Consider the following 25,894-nt stretch of genomic DNA (forward strand, 5'->3'; position numbering starts at 1 on the left):
GGCAGTACATTACCACTTCTCAAAAGTCACTACCACGAAGTTACACTTTCAATAAACTGCATTTTTGTGAATTAACACCAGGCCCATCCAAGAAGGTAAGTGATTACTACCAACACACACCCCAAAGCCCTTATGGTCCCACTGAAGTCCTACAACAGGGTGCTGGTGGGCATGCATCCAATGGATACCTGAACCATAACTGTGCACACTGCTCTAAGAGATAACTAAAGAGACAAAATCACAAGCGAACAACAGAACGCATGACTGGGTACTTAAGAAAGGATTTATGTTCCTACTTAGTCTTTCAAATCAGACAACGCTTCTAAAATACGCTACCAGTTTCCTCATTGGTCTGTACATTCTTGGCTGGTATACAAAAACAAAACAACCAAAGTCTAGAGGATCTGCTCTGAAAGAATAGCAATTCATTTTATGGTGGTGTAAATTATTTCTAAGGATGCTTCTAGTCACTTCTCAATATGATAGCCATTAAAACATTGTAAACACCAACTGTTACTGCTTAACTATCTCCTTAAGATTAGAGAGGAGGGGGGAAATCAAGAATACACAGCTCAGATCAGAGAAAGTCTTTCCGCCCAGACATTTGCCTCCTTGGCTGCTGCTGCTCTGAAATGCCACGAGGAAGAAAGCACTGTTTCAGTCCTGCTTTGCTCGACCTTCTATCTTCAACCAGCCCATAAGTCAATCAACAGGCTTCCATGCTGTCCTATTCAACGATCTTCCCTCAACCCTCCTGTTAATTTACTAACAAACCCTTCCCTTCTTTCTGTCCTCCTCCACAGCAAAATTGTTCAAAGTGCACTATTGTTTAACGTGTAAACAGACCTACACAGGTGCTTTTGCAAGCATTCTGCACGGCAGCACTGACCGAATGGCTATGCACTCACCTTCCTTTGGGGCAGAGCGTGTATCCTTTCACAGTGACTTTGGCCTCGGCTGGGACTTAGTCAGTGGACAGTGGACAAGAGAGCGGGGATGCTAAACCAGCTCATGTGTTTGTGCAGCCTCTTGTGCATTTGTGACAGTGAGAACAGCACAGAGCACTGCTGTCCCTTCAACCAGGATGGGGCACAGTAAAGCTGACCAACCAGTAGATTCGCTCCCAGCTAACCAGGAGACTATAAATCCCAACCTAAGTGTGTCGCTGTAACCTCTTCAGACTGCAAAACAATGTGCTCCCCAGCAGTAGCTAATACACACGCCAAGATCATTTAAATTCTAGATAGATCTATTAGGATCCCATTTTACAGTTGAACAAACTGAGACAAAGAAGTAAATGGTCAACTCACATGCCAACAAGAGACAGCGGCCAAGCTCAGAGCCAACAAGAGCCCCTCATCTCTTGGTTCCAGAGAACATGATCCATCTGCTATCCAACTCCCACTCTCCTCCAGGTCTCCTGGACCCTGGCTCTTCCACTGCGACTGCTGCCACTAATGACCCCTTAATCATGGGCCCCAGAAAAGGCTTTAGGCTTCAGCCTTCCTGGTGTCTCCCCACAGTGGGAATTATTGATCTCTGGCAATCTCCACACGCTCTCTCCCTTGGCCCTGGACACCTTACCTTTATTGGCTGACCTCTTCCTTCTGTTACCTCCCAGACTTCTTTTGTTTGTTTGTTTGGTTTTTAATGGAGGAAGAGTTTATTTAGCTCACAGTTTGTAGCTTTCAGTCCACAGTCAGCGGGTTCCAAGGCAGGGTGGCAGATGGCAGAGGAACAAGAGTTCATGGTGGTGGAAGATAGCAAAACCAACAAGAGAGCAGAGAGAGGACAAGCCCTCCCAGACTTCTTTATTTATTCTCTTTTCCCTGTGATTCCTGCACCCCTACTCTCCTTTCTTCTATCAACCTGGCAGCCCACTGCTTCTTTCTTCCCTTTCTTACTGTGTACCTTTTGTTTGACCAGAACTTTCCTAGACACTGGAGAGTCATTAGGAGAGTAAGTGGGGTGCAGTGCATGCTCACAGAAGAGGAGAACCCAACAGAAAAGACAATCATCAAGCAGAATACAGCTTATAAGCGTGCACACAGCACTGACGGGCCTCGGTGTGGTGGGAGGAGGGGCCGGGATGGAAAGAGCCCCACCTTGCCTGGGGCCCAGCAAAGCCTTCCTAACAACACACAGGAATCCACTGGGCCCAGTCAACCAAGCGGAGGGAATCACGTATGCAAACCATGGAGCTGGAGAGACAGTGACACATTCAAAGAAGGAACGGAAAGCCCTGCGCATGTGCGGGGAACAGAGGCCACAGGACTCGTGCCGGACAAGGCTGGAGAGGGTGGCAGGCAGAGACCCACAAGACCCCGAGAGGATCTGCTCTTTATTTTAGGACCAGTGAAGATTTCTTAAAACTCAGTTTCCAGGAGAAGTCTTCCCATCTCATCCAGTTGCTCTTTTAGGGTCTTTCTAGATCAATGTAAGCACACACCATTATAAAAATGTACTACAGTGCAATTTTTATTTACGACCAAACACCACTACTGACCTCCTCACCCACAAAAACTGACAGCTCTTAGTGCCTAGCTTCTGGTGATGTCAGTAAATTTACAGACACAGACTTTGGATGGAAAGACCCAGGCACTTGGAACACGTGACCTAGAAATTTCAGAGACAGGATAAGAGAAAAAGTTCTAAAGCAAGGGAAGTAATCTACTATAGCCATGCCTAGCACAGAGCAAATCCTGAATCCAGGCCTTCAGGCAGCAGAAGTGACTACGGGACACAGCTGCAGGAAGCTGATGCAAGAAAAGGCGGCTCTGCCCGCTGACACTAAATGAGATCAGCAGCGGGCACTTCCTCAGCCATCAGCCACTGGCACAGCAGACTCCCTGCCATCCCAGGCTCCACTTAAACAACAGCTCCTCAGCACGAGTGTTCCTGACCACACAGTCTAAATCACATCCCAGGAAACCAGCACCCATGATTCTCCTCTGGTTCCCTATGTGGCACTTGGTTCTCTGATAGCAAACACATGTGTGAAAACAGGGGCCATGCCAGGGTTACAACCCAGCACTGACCAAGGGCAGGACCTGGACAGCACTCAGTAGAACAGATAAATACATGGGAATGGGAATTCATACACAGCCTCCTATACTTTTCTATGTTTCTCTCTGCAAGGCTGTTTCAGATATTTCTGTTTAAAAGGGACCTTTTACACTTGTAACTGTATGCAGGTTTTCTATCAGTGTGTACCTCCGTATTTTCCTAGCTTACATTATAAAATCAAAGGATCCACATCTCTTATGGACTGAGTTGTACACTCTCCCCCAGTCTTATGTTGAAACACAAGCCCCCAAGGTAACCATTTTTGGAGACAAGGCCTTTAAAGAGGTAATTAAGATTAAACGAGGTCATGAGGGTGGACACCTAATCCAATATAATGGGTGTGCTTTTTATGTTGTTTTGCTTTGCAATGTTAGAGATAAAACTGAGGGGCACTCTACCGCTGAACTACATCCCCAGTTGTTGTTTACTTTTTGAGACAGAATCTCATTAAGTTATCCGTTCTAGTCCTGAACTTGCAAACCTCCTGCCTCAGATTTCAAAGTACAGTACCTGGTAGTACAGGTGTGACCACAACACCTGGAATGATGTCTGTTTTTATAAGAAGAGAGATACCAGGGTAGACAGGAGGAAGCGGGGCAGGAAGGGAAGGAGAGAATGAAGGGAGAGAAGGAGGAGGATGTGACTGGTTATCCACAAGCCAAGGAGAAGAGGACATGGATGATATCAAACCTGCTGACAGCTGGATCTCCAAGTGACACAATTAGAAACTCAGATCAACCCTTTCCCAGGGTTAGATCTACACACAGGCTTCTCAGGTAAGGAATCCAATAAATAGCCTTGCTGTATTTAGGCCTGGTGCGGCTGGGTTGGAGTTTGAGAGACCTGGAATTCATATTGCATATATCATGTCACATACACAAAAGCTAGGCTGTAATGACTGGAAGGGTCTTCAAATGTCAGTAAAGCATGCGGACTTCCTATTTTTGGGTGTTAGGTAAAGCACTTGGATTTCAGGCAGTGGTCCAGGAGGGTGTCCCTGAGGGGTTTTAAGTGAGCAAATTGGTGTTTCAAGCTTTTAAGACATGAAGTCAGGCCTGGTGGTATATGCCTGTAATCCCAGCACTCTGACAAGCTGTAGCAAGAGGATCCAAGTTTGAGCCCAGTCTGGGCAAATTAGGGAATGAGAAAGACCCTGTTTCAAAATTGTAAAAATATAGAAAGGGCTGAGATGAGGGCCTGGGTTCAGTCCTCAGTATCACACATGCATGCATGTATGTACGCACACGCACGCACGCACACACACAGAGATATGGTTGATGCACAAAACTAGCATCAGAAAAACTAAGTTGAGAGGCCCTTGGGTTCTCCAGATGAGAAGAGACAAAGGCTAAATTAGGACAAAGGTTAGGAGGGTAGGTGGTATGCGGGGAAGGACTTGGAAATTATTTATTTAGATCAAAGGTTGGCAAGCCCTTTCCATAAAGGGTCAGAGAGCAAATGTTTAAGGCTTTGCAGAACACTCCGTTTGCTATAACTACTGACCTGCGCCCCTGTGGCACAATAAACAATACAAAAACTAATGAGCAGAACTATGTAACAATAAAACTATTTATAAAATAGTTATTTGCCAACCCCTAACTTTCACAGCAAAATGGCCAAACTTGGCAACTAGCAGTAATGAGGAAAACGCAGAGCCAAGGTAACTGCGAGCTTTAAGGACCTTTCTGTTTTCACTGGCTTCAGAGTCATAAATTCATTGAGTCACTGAATGTCAGAAAGGGGTGGGAAGTCATTACAACTGTATCTCCCAACAGCCTCATTTTATTGGCAGTGATATTAAGGGCAAGTGTTTCTGAGGTGGCCGCCACTCCGAGGGACAGGATCAGAATTTCTAACGCAGGTCCAGTCGTGCCTCTGCAACACTACATTCCTCTTTTTCTCCCTAGATGAAAAGATTTTTTTCTCTTTTGGTGTCCATATCACCATGTCACATGCAATAATAATTACTGCACACTTAATAAATTTACTAGACATCAACTGTTTGTCCTAGGACCACTGAGAAACTATTTTCTATCTCAAGAACCTTAATGCCTTATCTTTCTTACACACTTCCCCAAGCCATTTTTGTGCTTCTGATTTTTTTCAGATCTGATATTTTTTAAATGGTTGTGAAACATACATCACACTTCTGTGCTCTAAGCATTATTCACTCTCTAATCTGAGCAGTGTTTTATGTTAAAAGCATATAGAGAATTTATTCAAGCCAAGAACTAAGGCATTGCTTATTCAGCCTCATGACAAGAAAGAATAAATCACAGACCTGCATTATCGGAATGCAACCACAGTCAACTCCAATTGAACACCGAAAAATTCCACTACAATGCAAGCAAAATGCCTTATGACTTTGCAAAACCAAAAACCATACAAAGGGAAAAAGTCGAGAAAAAATGCCAAACACTAATAGCCACTGTCTTTCAAAGGTGAATCCATGTATATATATTTTTCTTTCTGCTTTCTAAAGGGTCTATGCAATAAGCATGTAATTATAATTATTTTTAAAGGTTGATTTAAAGGTAGGGAAATGAGGTATTGTATAAATTTTTTATTCCCAAATTTCTAATATCTTGCTCTAAGATATTACAAGCATATATATTAAATTAGGTTAAGAAGAAACTTTAAAGCCCAGAGTGGTGGCACACGCCTGCAATTCCAGTACTCAGGAGACTGAGGCAGGAGGATCGTTGTGAGTTTGAGGCCAGCCTGGGCTACAAAGCGAGTTCAAGACCAGCCTGAACTGCACAGGGAGATCCTGTCTCAAAAAGACCAAGAAAAAGGAAACTTTAGGTTTACAAATCATACTTTTTGCTCTAACTATATGCTACGGACGTAAAACTACATAAATTTTTCCCCATGCCTAGTGAACAACTCAGCTGTATTTCCATACGCTATATTGCCATTATTATCCCATTTTCTAACACAATTCCCCTTTTTCCTTATCTACCAACAATTAAACCTTAACAAGGCATCATCTTACTACCATAACTTCAAACTTCTATGGAAAATTATCTTTAAATGGAGTTGCCTCTTTCTCAGCCAAAGAGAAACCTTAGAAATACTGTGCTTTTTGTTTCTGCTTGCTTCTTTCAGGGAGTGGTTACCCTCAGGTTCCTCCTCAAGAAAGGGAACACAAATGTCACAATGGAGGAGAAGTGCAAAGGACCTGCCCATAGCTGCACCCCTTTGGCTTGATAGTTGGCTCTCCCACAGAGGCTGTCCCAGCATTTCAACAAGCTCTCACCCGCATTCCCATTCCTACTCCTGTGACGAAGAATCACAGACTAGAAGGGCAGAAGGAGATGAGAGCAAATGAGTGGGGAGGGAAAGAGACAGCTGTGGCATGGCCCTGAGGGACCTCTCTTCACTCAAAGCACAAAAAGGGCCAGTCAGCAAACAGGAAGAGACAGGAAGGTCTCTGGGAAGCAGTCAGCAGACTGCAGGCTTGAATCACAACTGGAGACGCTATGATCTCAACATGTACCTGTTCTTACACCCAGTGTTCAGGAGCCCGAGTTCTGTACCCCATACAGTCTTTTTCTATCTGTCCATTCCAGGCCCCTCAGTACTACTGCACAATCTCAAATATAAAGAAATACCCAACACCCAAGAAGTTCCACAATCAGGAAACCTCTCTTTCGGAAGCAAATGCACCTACACTTTGGTTGGCACAACTGTCACATCTGAGCGCATACACATGCAATATACACCAGAATAGGATGGGGAAATTGGACTTTCTTTTGCATTCCATTACATATTGTTCAAAAGCCTGATACTGTGAACAAGATCTGAACTCAATCTACGATGATTTTCTGAGCATCTGCTACATATCACCTATTCTTCCAGTGGCTCAAATACACCAGTAAAAAACAAGGTTTCAATTGTGATACCAGGAAATCTGTGGTAAAAGGAACCATCTACAGTAGTGAGAATCCTACAAAATATACTTAGATAACTTCCTCAGAATTAACACAATAAAAGGCACAGAGACATATGCTTATCTGGAAGTTAATAAAGAGGGTAAATAAGAGCATATATTCTGGAGTCAGATGCTACAGTTCAAATACTTGATCTTTTCTGGGTAGTTAACCAGCCCAATGAAAAGAACTGAATATTCTGATGTAAGATTTCATTCTCTGCCCTAAATATAACCAGTCAGTCCATCTTACAATGGATGCCATGATGAATAAACCCCATTCATAACTACAGATCTTTCTTTCTTGCTTTCTCGCTTTTTTTCTCTTTCTTTCCTTTTAAAGTGGGACACTCAAATAGGGGCAGAGAGCATAATATTGCCAAACATTTGAAGAAAACATTTAACGTGATAGGAGACCAAATGAACAAATAGGAAGATATCTACTGGTAAAAAATGTGGAAAAGAGAAATAAAGTTCAATTATAAAATTAAGATATTATCATTTATACCCTTGATAAAATGTGGGAAGATCCACATTTTCATCCACAAAATGAGATGTCACAGCATTTTTTAAAATATCAAACATTTTTTAATGATAGTAAAAATTATAAATGTTATAGGAGCTAGAAAATATACCAGAAAATACTATTTTCATAAAACAAAAATGAAATACAGAAAACACAACACTTTAATGAAACAGCCAAAAATTTATCACCTCAAGAACAGATGATGACGAAAAAAAGAATGGAACAAAATGGATAAAAGGAAATCAAATAATTCAAAACATTTTATGGAAATGAAGAGCAAGTTTCCATTTTGAAAGGCCACTAGACACATACACAGTACAGAAAAATAGGCATACACCAAGGAATATTCTTATGAAATTTCTGAACAGTAGGACTGGAGAGAGAATTCAATAAATATAAGAAAAAAAGTGTATTTTGCACAAATGATCTACAATAAGAATGTTTCAAATTTCTCAAAAAGACTGGAAACTAGAAGATATTAAACACTTCAATATTGTACAGGAAGATAACTTCAAATTTTAAGACCAATGGAATCAAGTTATCAATTAAGTACAAAAGCAGAATAAAAACTCTCAGAAAAGCAAGTTCTCAAAGGTATGTTTCCCATGTACCTTTTCTCAGGAGGTACTTGAAGGATGTGCTCCATCAAAACCAAGATGAAAACAAAGTAAAGTGAAAATCCAGGATACTAAAACAGAAAATCTAACACAAAAAACTTCAAGAAAGGAACCCCAAAGATGATGGTGGAAGGAAATCCAAATCTAACAGTTACAAAGAAGTCTAAGAAAACCAGACCTGCTTGAAACAAGTCATAGTTCTTCAGGGGAAATTTCTGCAATGAAAAGCAACTGACAGAAGTCCTACTATATGACTATCATGGAAGGAGATAGAAGAAATGAGGGAAACTTTCAATTTCAAGCAGTTATAGGTCTATAGACCACTAAGGAGGTAATAATGGCAAAAATATTAATAAGTTTTTTTAAAAGACAATCATTTTTAAAACTATGTTTATATATGACCAATAAAGTTTAAAATTTAAGTTTATGAAGTACTTATACTTCTTGACATACAGTATTTTATAACTTTAAAATAATGATGGTGTCAATTTTCCACATATACATAGGTTTTACAATTAAGTACAAAGCAGAATAAAAACTCTCAGAAAAGAGAGAAAAGAGCTCAGCTGCTATTTTTACTAGGTGGCCTCAGGTAATGTACCAACCAATCCAAAGTCTATCTCTACATGAAAAATTGGAATAAATACAGTGATGTACGTATTAGAATGTTTATAAGCCACAATCCTTGGTTGGAATCATTTAATAAATGTTGGAGGATATTTGTCTATATTTGTATATAAAACACTGAGATATACTTTATCACCTGAAAAATGAAACCATAATTTAGAAATATTAACTCAAGAGATCACTTAGGAGCTGAATATATAAACACTGTTTCTGAGTGTATACTTAATGGAAGATTCTGAAATAGAGAATGAAAATAGCAGAACAGCCTCCAATGATTAGAGACCAAAATGAAAATTCCCCTCTCCCAAAAAGACAGACTTAAAAATCCATCGTTGTTAAAAGAATACATTGAAAATTTTAAAAAAAATAAAATATGGTAATAATCAAGTGGTGCATGTGAATAAACAATCAGCTATAATAAAGATGGATAAATGTAACTTCAAAAACATTACAACTCAGTTCTACAATTAATTTAGATACTGTCCTCATGCTGCAGAGACCTCCCTTTCCACCCAATACAGCTACACCTTTCACTGTAAAAGGTGGGCTATTTTTGTGTCACTAGCCTGGACAATGACTGTCAAGTGACAGGGAAGTACAAAGAAGCAAAGATCCTTCTTAAACTTATCCAGTTACTTATTTCCTTCTCAAAACTTCTTAGCACTGGCCTCATTAAGTGGTGTATCTAAGAAAAATGAGATCTCTCCTTCCTTACACACACTTACAAGCAAAATTTTACAAATAAAATGCATTAATATTTTACCAACAACTATTAAGATTTGCTAGAGTAGCTTGTGCTGTCCCAGGTACAGCTACTCATCTACATAAAGCTCTAAAGGATGTTCACTCTCCCTGGGTGGCCACTGCCCAGGCAGCAAGTTGGTTCCCTGACAACACAGCAGACACTGAAGTTATCTGAACTTGGGTTGAAATTCTCAATCCATTTTTTTCCTGGTGACCTTGGGGATAATATTTAACTTCTCTGGGCTTTAATTTTTTTTCATGTAGGAAGTGGAGATAATATTTATAACCATGTCATAGGATTGTTTTGAAAAGTAGGATACTGAAAATTAAAAACAATCGATATGGCCCAGATACCAACCAGCATAGCCACCCCAGGGTTTACTGACTGACAGGCAATCCCACCTGTGGATGCCAGTAACCAACACTGGCTACTGGTACGTAAGGCAATGCTGTCAGTTTCTTAGTTGTGTTTTTAGGACTTTTTTTTCCCTATTGGGAAATATGAAGAATTTTCATACCCAGAATAAAGTATTTTCAAGAATTACCTTAATATGACTATTCTGAAGATCTGGTAGTGAAGAATAACTGACAAAATACTGGAAAAGAAAAAGGAAAATTTAACCTCTCGTCATTGTGAGCCAATGACTAAGCACCTCTGAAGAATTACATGATCTCAGGCTTCACTCTGGTTGTCTTCATCTATAATTTAAGAAAACTTCTGGATCCTTTTAAAATAATAATAGAAGTACTATGGACAGTTGTTAATATTCTACTTATAAACCCCTTCAAATTGGGCGCAGTGCCTTCCCTTCCATCATGGCAGCAATAAAAGGCACCACAATAAAAGGACTCCAGATACCGAATTCCAAATCTAAGCTTTGTCACTAACGAGCCATGTGACCTTGGGCAGGAAAATCTCCACGTCCTTATGTATAAAAGTGAGCGTGGCTGTCTGCATCAGCTGCCAGTGGATCAGCTGCGGCTCAATGAGAAACGGTACTTGGAAAGTACTGTGGTGTGCAGAGCCAGAGTGGAGTGATCTCAGAGACAACGGCCACAGGGAAGATGCCAGCCAGCATGCAGTGCCACAGCTACCGGATACGGAGTTTCAGTGAAGAACCCGAGCTAGCGGGAGGCAGGAGTGGCAGAGCTGTTAGACAGTTAGCAAGCAAGAGATTGGGATTTAGCCAGGGAAAATCTCTCCCTCAACATCAGCATCAGAGACAATGACCACAGCATTTACAAACCCATATGTTAAAGCCATTGAGAGACAGCCCAAAGGTGGTAGGACACAGAAAGAAACGGAGATCACATTTCTGTCTTGACAAAATGGTGATGGTGAACAAGTTTATTCTCCACATCTTTTCCATCTGTCCTTTCTGAGATGACCCCTATTTTCTGTTGTTCCTTAAAACCCCAGCCCCTGCCAGAAGGATCCCTGAGGTACCCTCTAGCTGCCTAGGACACCCAACCTTGACTCTGCACACAGGCCCCTTCAAACTCAGCCTCATATTCTGGAAAGTATTTCTGCCCCAACGTCTGAGAACTAGAAGCCTTCTTACTCCACCCCTGCCCTACCTGGAATTTCCTTATTACACAGGACAGCTCATGAGAAACTGTTAATGACCCAAACAGGTCATCCTTAATAGCCTCATTTTCATAGAAACTTCTAAAGATAATATCTTAATCTAGTATCTCTCAGAGTGTACTAACCAGGAAATGAGATGATCATCTTTTCAGACAACATTTTGATCAAATGCCACAGTGTGACAATGGACAAGTTACTTCAACTTTCTGTGTTCTTTCCAATATTTGTAAATAGGGGTGGCATTATGCCAAGTTAGTGAGTTAATGTATGACAAGCATTTAGAACAGCGCCAATCACTTAGTATGGAGATTGATTTTTTAATAGCTATGTATACACTTCGCAGTTACAAGGCTCCTTATGTACCCCTTCCAGAAAGAACAGTACCTTCTCTAAGAGCTGCTGACATCAACTGCTGATGCTCCCTGCCCTATCAGTTACCTCCTCTATCCTTTGCATCTTCAAAGTCAAACTCTCCACTAAGTCTACCTGGTCACCTAGTCTATGGATGTTCTCAAATATTTCCTACCTCAAAAAAAGCTTCTTTCAAACTTGTTTCCAGCCTAGGAAGAACTTGTTTCCTTCCTTCTTCCAACTTTTCCATGTCTCCAAACTCTGACATTGATCTCTCTCTTGTGGGAACTATTTCTCCCTTCTTTCCTCATTATGCTATGTCCTGATCCCCATTTCCATGCCTGTGCTTTGAGAGTAGCTCCCTACCACCCCTTGAATCCCTGAACCATCGTAATACACGTTTCCTCCTCATTTCATTAAAATGCCTTTTACCCCTTGCCACACCTGGTGGGAGTGTCCCAGCACACACTTGGCTGGCAGATTTCACACATGGGCAACGCTGACCCTGGGAAATGCACACCCAGCTGCTGTTTCTTCCTCTCTCCTTCAGCTGCCTCTAGCTGCTCCCGTCCCTGAAATGCTGCCATTACCTGGCAGTTCTGATCTCGCACTGGGAAGTCCCTGCTCTTGCCCACCTGTCTTCTTGCTATAAATGTGTTAATGGAAGAATGTGAGGACCACCACACGTGAACAGGTGGGACAAAGGCATTTGCAGGGTGAGGGGAGGAATTGCATCAACAGACCAAAAGGCTTCAAGATGTGTCGCAAGCCCAGGAACCTTGAGCACCCAGGAGGATTCCCTGGGAGCAGCACAAACCACTAACACTTTATTTTCCTGGCAATGGAAAGCTCCCACAGAGACAGGAGGAATTATAATTGAACAATCCCAAATCCTAGCTTTTCTTTCCCGCTATGAAACATTTCTAACACCTGCCCCTTTCTGTGCCTTTCTTCTCCTTCATCACCCTATGACTACATTATTTCAGCTTCTCTTCTGTCTTCTTAGTCTCTCCAGACTATGACCAAACTACCTATAGCAGTGAGTTCACTCGATCAGAAAACAAGAGCAACAACTAACAAAACACAGTGCTTTCTCAAGGGGAGTCCAGGGCAGTGTGAAGACTGTGGCCACGGTAGCTCCTTTCCAGAACACAGTGTGCAGCCACTCCAGTGTCCCTGCTCTTGTTCCTACTTCTGTCACCATGATAGATTTAGTACCTCAGACCTAAATTTCTCACCCGGCTACCTAGGAGGGACAGGTTCAATAACTTCAGGTGCTTTTATACCTTCCAGTGCCATTCACAGTTCTGAGTTTACAGCAGGTATAAAATGAACACTCACTGTCCAAATAAAACAGCAATTTTCACGAACTGCATTCTGGGCATGCAGGTGAATTTGACAGGCAGCATGGGAAAATAAGGTAAAACCCCACAGGCCTGGAGCTCCTTACAAAGAAAGGACGCAAAAGTAGTCAGCTAACATCAACATGATTATTAGGGATTTGGCCCCGAAACTCAAAAGAGCTTTGAGTGGCTTTTATTATAATTCTGTTTTTCCAGGTTTCCAAAAGACAGCTAGTAAACTAGAACTAAACTACCAAACTAGGACAACCAGAAAGCAATACAATATGGCTAAAAAACAAGGCCTCTGGAATATTGGTACATTTACCCACAAAGCAGAGTTTTACCACAAATTAGTCATGTGGCCTTACAAAAAATAGTTATCTTTTCTGAACCTAAATCCCCTCAATTATGAGACTGTGGGAACCACCTCCCACTTCACTGCATCATCAGAATTAATTTTTAGAGAATGACATAAAGAGCTTAGAATAGACACAGCATAACATTAGTTCTTTTGTTATTCAACAAATAATCAAGTGCTTTCTAAGAGCCAAAAGCAGAGGCAGGCACTTGGGACAGATCAGAAAATTAAAAAGTCAAAGGCCTGTTCTCATGGATCTGAGATTGCCCATCTTCAGCCTCTGAACAGGAATTAAGCTCCTGTTCTACTACATAAAAAATACTCATAATGTCTATAAACGAATTGTGCCTATAGTTGTAAGGTGTTATGGACATCTTCAGTCCTCTCTTGTGATCCTAGGGTAAGAACTCTGCCCCTACATCAGTGTTTCTCAAATATATTTGGTAAGACTGAGTCAGGGCACATTTGGTTCAGGGTCCTAGTTCTGATTTACCCCTAAAAGAATAGCCCAAGGAAATCTGTATAAGGAAATACCACCTAAGAAGACTCACAGCCTCAAGCTGGTTTTCCCAAGCTTACCAACCACATCATATGACTATAAACCAAACTCTTCTTCAGCTTGACACACAGTTGGTCTTCAACAAATATTTTCAAATAAGAGAAAAACTATTTTATGTCTAAGCAACAGAAAAACAGTATACTCACATACACTTCCTAGATGACTCTAGCATCAATATCAATCCCACTGTTTATCCAGGAAGAAATACTGACTAAATAACTACAGTACAGACAGGCTACATTTTCTCAGAAAGCAGAAAAACAGAAGGCAGAGCCCAGCCACCACTGAGCACTGACTGCATATGGCACTGCTCTCAGAGATGGAAGGGGAGAGCAAAGGCAATGCTTTGGCAAGGCCAGCAGACGGACATCCCATAGGCATCTCCACTTCCTGGTTACCAATTTTCCCTCTCCTGCACCTACAAATCACTGGTCATCAAGGTTGCAACACCAAACTTCTGACAAAATCAAGTCACGGTATGCCCACTGAAGCCCAGTTAATACCACTTTTACCTCCATGAAATGGACAGGTAGCTCTCCAAAAGCAAGAACAGGTCCCTCAATTAAAACATTCACATTTTATAATCTCCAACAGTGTGTACAAGGAAAACCATGTGTCTAGGAGCTCAATAGCAATGCCCAAATATGACAATCTCACTGACATCTCTATCTTTTGCATTCGGTTATCAACTCCACTGTCAAGCCACATACCCCATTGTGGATAAGCAAGATACAGTTTTCTAGGTGAACCAAGCATTGCTTCTAGTATATGAAGGGCCATCTGATGAGAGAACCAATTCCAAATTAGTATCACACTGGGCTATACAGTGTAAACCTGTCCTTGCCATCCTCAAAATTTAACAACTTTACAGTCAACTACCTTTTCTTAATAATATAAGAGCATAAGACTGGGTCCAGCAGACCCCTTTACTGTTCTACTACAAACTTGTAGTTTAGCATTATAGTAGCCAGCTGTGCATCTAAGTACCTTTCCCTGAGGGATACAAGAAATTTATGTGTTTACCCACTTGGTATGATGAACAGTAAGTTACATACAAGGGGGCAAAAGTAGCAAAATAGGATTTGTACCCACCTTTACGCTCCACGGAACAGTTTGTGTGAATGTGTACCTAAGCATCACTGAGGGTCCAATAGACACACACTGCTCCAGGACCTGGTTTTTTTTTTTTTTTTTTTTTGTCTTTTTGAAACAGGGTCTCCTTATGCAGCTCAGGCTAGCCCTAAGCTCACTTTGTAGCCCAGGTTGGTCTCAAACTTGCGACAATCCTCCTGCCTCAGTCTCCCGAGTACTGGGATTACAGGCATGTGCCACCACACTCAGCTCCAGGATTTGTTTTTAAAAAGTTTTCTTTTGAATTTTCTGGTAGAAGTAGCCCAATTCAATACAATGGCACATGAAAAATCAGATTTGCAAGTTTTGGATTAGATCAAAAGTGAATCTTCACATTACTCATGCATAGATGATGAAGATAACCCATTATGGTACAAGACATGTTTTCAGAACAGAAGAGTGGTGTGGGTGTATGAAGCCGGTGCTGCTGTTGATGATGGCTTTGATGCTGGCCCATGTGAGCCAAAGTTTCTGTGACAGTGAAATGGAGCAAGAATTGACTGATACAAACACAGGGAATGCAGACCTCCTTGATTCAGATGGTGAAGAAGACAGTAGTATCAGTACATATTTGACTAGTAGAAATGTTGTGAAATGGCCACAAAACCAAATGGAACAATCCAATGTTAGAACTACGTCCAAAACTAGAGTAGAAGTTTTGGCAGGGGCAAAACACATTCAACAAAATGTCAACACTATCCATTCAGTGTTGGACACTGTAACAGACGAAATGCTACAAGATGCTGTGAAATACACAAAGGCTGAAACGCAAGCAAAACATTCTGTATGCACCAGTAGCCATATTTAAAAATGTATTTATTCTGACACCTCACTAACTGAACTGAAAGCATCCATAGGTCTGCTTTACTTAGCACAGATTTCTCTTGGTGACCACAAAAATGTAAAATGTATGGAAAAGCGATGGGTCAAAACATAGCATAAAAATTTACGCCCTTGTAGATGTGAAGACTTAGTCTTTCAATTTAGGCATTTATCCTGTAACTCAACTATCAAGTCCTTTTTTGCATAGTAATAAACCAAATGATGCTGTGAACAGACTTGCTGCTCCCAACTCCCAAACTAATTGGAATGTGACATTTGACAACTGGTTTACTGGCTTCCAGAGATGTTACATTTGCTAACACAGCACAAGTTGACCAGCATAGGAACTATACAGGAACAAAGCAGAAATTCCAAATGGAATATTGGAATGTCAAAACAAAGAATTATACAGTATAATCTTTGAATTTCAGAAACATAAAACATTGGCCTCCTATGTGGCAAAGAAAAGCAAACTGGTGCTGCTGATGTCAACATTTCGCCATTATGGAAATACTGACAGGGAAACCTCAAGAAAATGGAAGCCAGAGATAGAAACTTTCAACAACAAAACTGAAAGTGGAGCAGATGTTGTTGATGAGTTATGCAGTAACTATGATGTCACTTTGAACACAAAGCATTGGCCAAAGGTTGTTTTACTCGATCCTAAACATGTGTGGCATAAATAGTTTGATAGTTTACAAAGAATATAATAAATGGAAAATATCATGGCAAAATTTTCCTAGAGGACTGGGACTGTAGCTTGTAAGAGATCATTTGCAGCAGAGGAAAAACAAAGTGTTTCTACAACTACACAAAAAAATTGTGGAGCACACGGGTGAGCTGACAGGTGAAAAGGCAAGCATAACATCAAAAAGACCTACAACCACAACAGGAAAACAAAAAATATGTCAAATGGGCCCTACAAGGAAGACCAGGAAAACAAAACATACATGCTATCACAAGTGATACTTGCATATAAACACGCAGTTGTCATGTGTGAAGACTGCCTTGGGTGTGACAGTCAAAGTCAAGCTTATTTCTGTGGTAGATTTTGTGTTCATAATGTAGCTTACATAGGTTTTTATTTCTGATGCTGCCTTTTAGATTTTGTGAGCTGATGTGAAAATACTGCTATCTATTCTAAGCACTCATATATATATTATATTATATTGACATCTTATTTCTCTATTAAGTGTGCGTTGTACAATATAGAAGGAAGCTCCTGACAAAACAGGAAGAGAAGGACACATGAATGCCATATAGGAAAGGAAAGCTAAGCACACATGCTGTCAGTGTAAGTGAGATATGTAGATAGACCATGCAGTTGTCACGTGTGAAGACTGCCTTGGGTGTGATAGTTGAAGCAACGCTTATTTTTGTGGTAGAGTTCTATTGGTATTTTCATTGTAATTCATATACAAATTTACTTTTGATGTTATAGTTTAGGTTTTGTAAGTATACAGTTGATGTGAAAATGCTGATGTCTAGTCTAGACACACAATACAAAGACTTTAATGATTTTATTGATATTTTATGTTCCTGTTAACTACACACTGTATAATGTGAACCTCCTGACAAAACAGCAAGACTACTAAGATGTCAAATATGTCTGACAAAAAGGCCAGGAAAGCAAAAGACATGTGCTATCAGTGTGAGCGATGCATATATATGGAACATGCTATTGTCATATGTGCAGACTGCCTTAGGTGTGATAACTGCACTTTTTTTTGTAGAGTGCTATTGGTAGTTTCATTGTTGTTCTTATAGGAATTTGTTTGATGTTCCTTTTTAGACTTTGCACACTAAAAACCAGTTGATGTTAAAAATTTTGGTGCTTTTTCATAAACAATAAATATTAAAAACTTAATATTTTATTTTCGTGATTTTTTCCTGTTAAGTACTCATTGTTGAACAAAACTCATAGAACTAAAATTAATAATTCTTCAATAGAAATATTCTAAATAATAAACATGGGTCATGATGACAAACTTAGTCTTATGTTTCAGGGGCCATGTGTCGCAAGATAGTGTCCACAACCTAGACAGGCAAAACTGACTCAGCATGGCAGGCCGAACCACTGCCTTTAGGAACAGGTGACTTTTCCCCCTTAGCTAAACTAATCTTGTGTGGCCTCTCACACTGGGTCTTCCCTTTCCTGCCTTTGTGTTCTTGCCAAATCTTCCCAAAAGGTTAAGTCCTCCCTGGCCTATTTTCCACCACCACAGCAAACCAATATACCAATTCTTATGCTATTTACTATAAAATTAAGTGTAGAAGATTTTCTTTTGTTTGCTAAGGTAAGTAGCATTTGTAGACTATTTCTATGCTTGAATTATCGACCAACTTGGGAATCAAGAATGAAGTATATTTGCCATAGTTATACTGCACACTTGCAGAAACCACCTCTGCAAAACTATCCCCTTCAAATCCAACCCGACTGCTGACAAAGCCTCACTGATCAAAGTCTCATTTTCTTTAGGGGTTGAGAGACTGCACCCCTTATTATCTGTAGATGATTAATACAGAAAAAATCAAAATAGAGAATACATGTGAGGCAAAGCCACTCTGGAAGAGTTCGGCAGTTTAAGTTAAAATATACTTACTATGTGACTTGAAAATCCCATTTCTAGCTATTTACACAAGAAAAAGACCAGGTCTGTATAACCCGTAAGGAACAGCTTGTAGTGGCTTACTCCTAATCGCGTTACTAGAAACAACACAAATGTTATTTAGGCTGTGCAAGGACAAATTCCAGTATTTCCACTCAATGGAATGCTACTCTGAAATCAAGAGGACTTAAATACTGATGTGTGCATCAGCATGAATACACTGTAATGCAGTACACTAAGCGCAAGTTACCGGCTTCAAATGACAGCATAATGTATGACCCCATTTACATGACATCCTACAAAAGGTAAAGTAGAAGGGCAGGACTTAGGGAAATGTTATGGGGGCTATGTGTGGAGGGAAGGGCCTGAGGCAATTTGGGGAGCGTTGGAATTGTTCCATATCTTGACAATGGGTGATTACAAGACTATTTTTCCCAAAACTCACAGGACTACAAAAAGTGGCTTTACTACATATAAATCGTACCTAAGTAACCAAAACTTTAAAACTGTAAATGCTAATATTAAATCATAAAAGACAAAGTGAGAAAGAATACACTTGAAATGGAGGTAGAGGTGTCAAAATTAGTACCAAACAGTTTGAATGATACTTTATCTTGCAAACACAAGTTGAAGTTTACTTCCTACCTAACTGCGATTGGGTTATAATTGTAATTACATGTTAATTCTTAGGACAGAAAAGGAGGCCACTTTTATTTGTTACATAACTTCTGCATCGAATTTACACCAGCCGGACAAAGTAGCTCTCACTTCACACGACTTTTCATAGTCCAAATATGAAGGACGTCATTTTTCCCAAAATAGTGACTGTTCCGTAAGGACTTCTCTTAATATTTAGAAAGTCCTAACATTTGTCTTGGGTGCCTACCAAGCCAATGTCTTTATTAATTTTCTATCTCCTTAATGGTCATCTGGCCTATCCCAGCCATATTTTAACTGGACCATAGGTTTCAGCAATTTTTCAGCATCACTTTCATAGAGTTCATGAAATTTTCCTGCTTTTGGAAGATCTGAAATTCTTCTTTGCAGTCTCTTTACTTTGCATAGATATTACATGGTCATGACCATTTGAAAGGGGCACTAACCTACAAAAGTGTCCATGTTCAGTGGCAAGTAAATTTTTGGTGGGAAAAATTGTATAAATGATGAGTCTAATAAATGTACTCTGTTTTGACAGCTTTGATATCCTGTTGCTCAAAGCTGCAGGATATAATGAATACATTAAATAATATATATTTAAATTGAGAATGCTTCTATTTTATCAATTACAATTTCTTGGTCTTAGCCTAATTCAGAACTTACCTTCCTTACTCCTGCCTCCCTTCATCAGACATGTACTACCACAGAGATGTGAAAATGGCTTAGATGCTTTCCTGAGTGTGGCAGGAAAATAAGCAGAGACAGCATCACTGCCATCATCCAGTTTAACACTGGGGAGTATTCACTGAGCACCTGCTAGACTCAGTCTTCAGAGCTTCCTAGAACCTCATTTAACCCTCCCGACATGCCTGTGAGATCATTACCACTAAGAGTCCCACTGCATGGGACTACCCACAGTGAGTGTGGTAGATCATCCATGTACACAAAAGGTCCTCCACAGAGCTGTTCAACCCTCATATGACTGCAGAGCTTCCACATTTAAAGTGAGCACTACCAATGCTATAGCCCTGTGGTGACAGCCATGCACTCTGTTTTTGTTTTTCTTCTGGTACCAGGAATCGAACTCACGACCTTGTGTCTGCCAGGCAGGCGCTGTACTGCTGAGCTAAATCCCCAGCCCCAGCCATGCGCTCTGGAGCCTGTGACAGATCAAGACATCTGCCCCAGGTCTCACACACAGCCATAGCCCTGAGGTTCCCACCCCACAGCTGGTCATAAAACATCTGCAAATCACTTGAGACCTGAGAGGTGCTGGACAGAACACCTCACCACCTCCCCCAGCAGCCCCAGTTGAGGGGCAGGTAGGGGCTCTGCCAGTGCCAGGAGCAGGAGGCTGTGGGAGGCAGTGAGGTGGGCCATCCGTCACCCACAGCTGCGCCCCATCCTGCTCTTCCCTCTGGGAGGCAAGCTGTACAAGCAGCTTCTTGCACCCACACTTTAGCAAAACCAGACTAAATATAGCCCTGCTTGCTCTCATGAGCCAGCTCAGAGCAGGTGGCGCTGCTACACTGCACTTCAGAAAACCAGGGAAGGACCAGCATGATTTACAAGAGCGCAGTTCCCCTCTGCTTGCTCCTGTGGTTTCAGAACGGCCATACGCAAGATCCAACTGAGCTGCAGCGGGTGCTGATGGCTTGGCCAAGCAGATAACAGAGCCCCTAGGAAAAAGAATATGGCGCCTAGCAATATGGAGGCCCTAGCAAAAGAATATGGCAGACATGACTTAGGCGCCTTCTTACTTTCCTATCCGTACAGCTGAGTAACCGCATCACCAGGGTGTGGGAAAAACCCACCAGGGAGTGCACATTATGCACACGCTACTGTTCATGCCCTTCCCCAATCCCCAGCCCTCTAAATGCTACTCAGACACACTCAATGCTCCTCCTCGGGTTAGGCCATCCACACCCAGCTCAGATCTAAATGCTCCACTGTTCTCAGGCCTCCCACATGCTGCTGCTTGTACTTTTATTTAGCGCTTATATCATTCAGCTAATCCACTTCTCTGTCTCCTTCATCAAAGTGGAGGCTGGGGTGTGGGATGGAGGGCAGAGGGCTCAGCCCTCTTCATCTGGCCACCCACCAAACGCAGCCGAGTTCCTTGCACACAAGTAGTCCTTGCCAGCCAAAAACACAAAGCCCGCCTGAACATCCATGGACGAGAGCGAAACAGCCCCTTTCTCCCAGTGAATTAAATTCTCAGCACCTCTGGGGTTCAAGCTTGGGCATCAGATTCCCGCTGTCCCGTCCCTCCTGGAAAGAGTCATCACAGCAGCTTCTGTGACTCAGGACTGAAGACCCAGCTGCCCGGGCGAAGGTTCCCACCATCTCTCCTTCAGAGCACCCGCCCTTGCCCTTGTTTCTTCTGGCAAAGGAGAACAGCAAGGCGGCGGGTGAGAAAGGAAGGGAGGGATGAAAGGAATTAGCAAGGGCGGGGTGGTGCAAGGCAGCAGAGGGATTAGAGGGAAGCGCTGTCTGAACCGGCTAAGAGGCTCCAGAGGAGGTGGGAGCAGCAGGAACTCTTTGTCACAGCAACTTCCCAAGCAGGGTTCGTGGCTCTGTTTCGAACGGTGCAGTTCACACAGTCACTGCACACGAATTTTCGATCATGGGCGTCCAGTCTTCACGCTCAAGGCCTAAATCAGAGTGATTAACAGAAGCTGCCAGGGCGGGCAAGTCAGATGACACGGGCTAAAGAGCACAATGAAAAGAACCAACAGGAAAAGATGACCCTCGGTGATACACGAAATGGCTGAGAACTGGGAGCAGCCAGCTCCGCCATGGCGCCGCAGGCTAGGTACCCACAGGGAAACTGGTGCGGTCCCACTGACTTTACATCTACTCTGAGGATGGGACAGTTGGGGGTTCTCCGGTGGAAATCAAAAGCACCAACCAATCACTCACTCATTGTCTGTCCATCCATTCACGCTTCACAGAGAGCTTCGGTTTCTTTCTGCCATAGGTCTGAAAAGGTAGAAAACTATCAGTGCACTAGCACCAAGAGTGTCCTGCAAGGGCAGGAAGAGCTCACCTCCCTCTTGCTTCCTTTGCAAAAAGAAGGGAACTCATCTGAATAGTGTATCCAATCTGTCTCTCTCTTTCTCTTTCTCTCTAGTCCTCAAGAAAGGAGTCAATGTCTGCTGTGCAAGATGATGAAAGGCACAAGCATGGGTGACTCGGCCAACTGCCCCACCCCCCGGGTCCCACCTGACTGCTGTGGATGCTCTTAATCTCTGGGCTCTTGGGACCGTCAGGGTGAAGAGGAAGGTGCTCCTCACTTCGCTACCCAACACAAAGCCACAAAAAGTAATCTTCACGGTGCAAGTATCATTTTCACCATCCACTGTTGGTCCTCTGAGTCTCTGACTTACTTCTCAGTTCACGTTGGGTCCTCTGCATGCACTGGCTCCCAAAGCCCAGTGTCTACCATGCCTCCTCTTTGCTACCAGTTTTTGGCTCTCTCTCTGTCTTCCTGAACACTTACTATCATTTAGTCTTGGCCAGGGGTAGATTTTTCAATCTTATAGCAGAAAAACTACAGAATCTGAGCACTGAGTGACATATCAGAAGTTATCTGAAAAGCCAATTCATTCACAGAAGATGGGCAATTCAGGCCCGGTAACAGATATCATTTAGAGGCATTTAGACACTTGTCATTTAGAAACCTTGTGGCAGAGGGGTGGCTGGGGAATGGCCGTGCTAAAGACTGGAAATCATTTTGATGCCATATAAGAGGCTATACTATTCATCCTGGAATAGTGCTCATCCACCCTACTTTCCTCATAAATCCCTAAGGATGGAGAAAGAAAGGAATTGGAGACAAGGAGAAAAGCCTTTCTCTAGCTTTGGCCAATCATGCATTTATACTTCATGAAACAATTACTGTGGGCCTCCTAAGTGCCAGGCACCATCCTTAGAACAGAGATGAATACAACACTGTCCCTGAGGAATCAATCCACATTCTCCCACTTCTTGTATAATATTGCAACACACTTCCATCAAGTAAGATTGCACCAATAGGCACAACCATCAACAGGGTCTGTCCATGGCAAATGGATAGGTCTGTGGGTCCTGCATGCTACCTAGATGTCCTTCTAGTTTAAAAAAAAAAAAAATAGTACAATGGAGGCCAGTACAACCCCAACTCAATGTACACCACAGGGTGAGACCCTGTTCTACATCTGGAAAGCACACCTTTAAGGTTCCTAGTTGCCAGAAGTGCAAAATAAAGCATGGATCAAAATTAGGCTAGGGAACACAAATCAGACGTTTTAAATTTGGAGACAAAAAACACTAAACAAAGGGCACTTTTTTTCACCTTAAATTTGAAACCACAGATTCAACAAAATGAATGAATGCCTTACTGGCAATTAACACCTTTACAAATTCAAGTTTACTTATGAGAAAGGTTACACATGATAAAAACCTTCTAATTTGTTACTAATTAGACAGAGTGGCTGGCATGAATAAGTGAAAATTTGGGAAAGAAAATGTGCCAAATACTGTGGCTTTTTTTAAAGGAGAGACAGGGAAGGGAGTACAGGTAACATTTACTGAGAAGGTGAGCTCCAGGCCCTCTTCTACGAAACCTTTCCCTTGCTGAGTCATCACAGCATGCCCAGGAAGTAAAGGGTAGTGAGCCCATTTTGTTTCAGATGTGGAGACTAAAGGTCAGATAGTAAAGAACATTTACCATATTTCTTCTTCCACTTCCCCTGGCAAAATTCCCAATTCTCTGCATCAGTGTTTCTCAGAAGTTAGGGTAAACTGGTCATCATTTGTCTTGACTTGGGAACTTCTTATGAAATTGTCATGCACGGCAGGACACTCAGTATTGCTGGCCCGTGGGTACATAATACAAACAGCAGCCCTCATAGCAGCTCCTACACATCCCAGTGGAGGACGGAAGAGGTCACTCCTGGCAGTAGATGAAAACTACAGATCTCAGAAGAGTCTCTGGACATCAGGACCCAAGACTGAAGAGGAGGGCACCTGCAAATGTATCTACCTTCCAGTTTCCAAAGATGCTTACTGATGGCTTTGGGCCGCGAAGCAAAGTCCAGGCGCCCTTATGAAGCCAGTTACAAAAGCCACATGAACATACTTTCCTGCTCTCCACAGGCATTTTCTGAGTACCTATCAGAGGCCAGATGTTATCCGCTAGGAAGTTAAAGTCAGAATACCTGGTCCCGCCCTCAAGGCGCTTGGCGTACCGTGAGAAGCACATTAGTGCGAGGATAGATTTAAGCACAGGTGTCAGGAGAGCTCAGCGTAGGCGGCACCTGGAGTACTGGGAAGGCAGAGGCACTGGGAGGGGTGGGACAGGTTCCAAGAGGAAACGAGGCATTCTGCTATTTTCTGGTACTGAGGATTGAACCCAGAGCCTTTGCACTGAGCGACATCCCCAGTTCTTGTTTAAAAAATTATTTTAGAGACAGGGTCTTACTAAATCCCTAAACTACTCAGGCTGGGCTCAAATTTGGAGTACTCCTGCCTCAGTCTCCCAGAGTGCTGGGAGGACAGGCAGGCTGTGAAGTTTTTCTTGAGGCTTCAAAGACCATGTGGTAGTAACCAGGGAGGGCCCAGTCAATGCTGAGCAAACTGCCTCTGCAAAGAGATGGAATCGTATCTGCAGCCAAAGTCTAAAGCACTTCCTTCATTCTTCAAGTTGAGACTTCAATGTGATTCAGACCCATTATCTCCTGTTTACTAGACAGGTCCTTTAGCAAATAAGTCACTCAAAAGCTCCACAGTCCACATGCACTTCCTCTTGTTTTTGCAAGGTCTGGCTTCACTGGTAACAATCACCCATAAGACAAGAAATATGAGTAATGCTACACTTCTTACAGTGAACAGGAAACTGTCATCCAGAATACTATGGAATGCCAACAGGTTGGACAGGGCCTCACTTGCAGACACAGAAGAGTGATTTGAATGTGATCAATGCCCTTTGAAGGGTGAAGTGGAAGGGAACCAGGTCACCCTACCCCTGGTCTCAAGCTCAAGATGAATGTGGTCTTGGCTTTTTTGATTTTGTGGCATTTGAAGTCTTGTCTTGGCAGCAATTGTAACAATGGAAGAAGTCAGATTCACTTTCTGTATGTATGTATGTATGAAAGAGAGACAGAGAGAGAGAGAGAGACAGAGAGACAGAGAGAGAGACAGAGAGACAGAGAGAGAAACTTTTGTTGGTGCAGCTGAGACAGCCGGCTGGGATCTCCGCACCCGAACCAGAGGCAGCCCAGCGGCAGCATTTTCCCCGGATGAACGATGGTGAGAACAGAAGGCGCGCTGCTGCTACCTCAGGTTAAGATAGTGACCGTAAGGAAAGCAAGACTCAAATGACTTCAGCGGCTCTCTCCTGGGGCAGGGAGGGGAGGCAGAAGCCAGCAAGCCCTCATGGCTCCGCCGTGTCTCTGGCCTGCAAGGGACAGGCTCATTTCCCCTTGGCAAGGAGCCTGGCGCAGCTGGCAGGCATGCCCTCCTTTCCTACCTCAGCCCCCCGGGGACCTCACGCTCACTCGGGAACCGTAACTCAGGCACCGTGTGACCTCCACTTTGGCATCAGAAATCTTCTGGCCCACACGGTCCCCCTCCCGAGCAAGAAAAACCTGTGTTCCAAACTAGGTGAACCTGCTATAAAAAAATCTCGGAATCCCTAACCGATCACCCAATCCTCCTTTTATAACCAGAAGTTCAAAGGAGTCTGGGCCGCACAGCCAAACAGCAAATCCAAAGCTCAAAATGCCACGAGCCAAGGCGAAGGTGGTTTTCGAGGCCAGGGTTCAGCCGAACGGAAGAGGGCGGCTGTCCTTTCTGTGCCCTGGCTAAGGCCCCTGGGCTCCTGGAAACTCCGCCACCCCGGGGGCGCTGCGCAGGCAGAGGCAGGTGTGCGGCGCCCGCGCCCCTCGGTGCATCTGCGGTCGCCTCGCCGCTCACGCGGCGCC

General features: G+C 42.6%; 1 protein-coding gene across 7 annotated transcripts in view; it reads right to left on the reverse strand.

The window, feature by feature from the left end:
* Positions 1-25,894, reverse strand: part of Samd12 (sterile alpha motif domain containing 12) — a 404,233-nt gene that overhangs the window by 377,798 nt on the left and 541 nt on the right. The gene's annotated exons all lie outside the window — the stretch shown is intronic.

This window comes from Chinchilla lanigera, unplaced genomic scaffold, assembly GCF_000276665.1.
Source record: "Chinchilla lanigera isolate Chin_1 unplaced genomic scaffold, ChiLan1.0 scaffold00016, whole genome shotgun sequence".
In the NCBI taxonomy this organism is placed as follows: domain Eukaryota; kingdom Metazoa; phylum Chordata; class Mammalia; order Rodentia; family Chinchillidae; genus Chinchilla; species Chinchilla lanigera.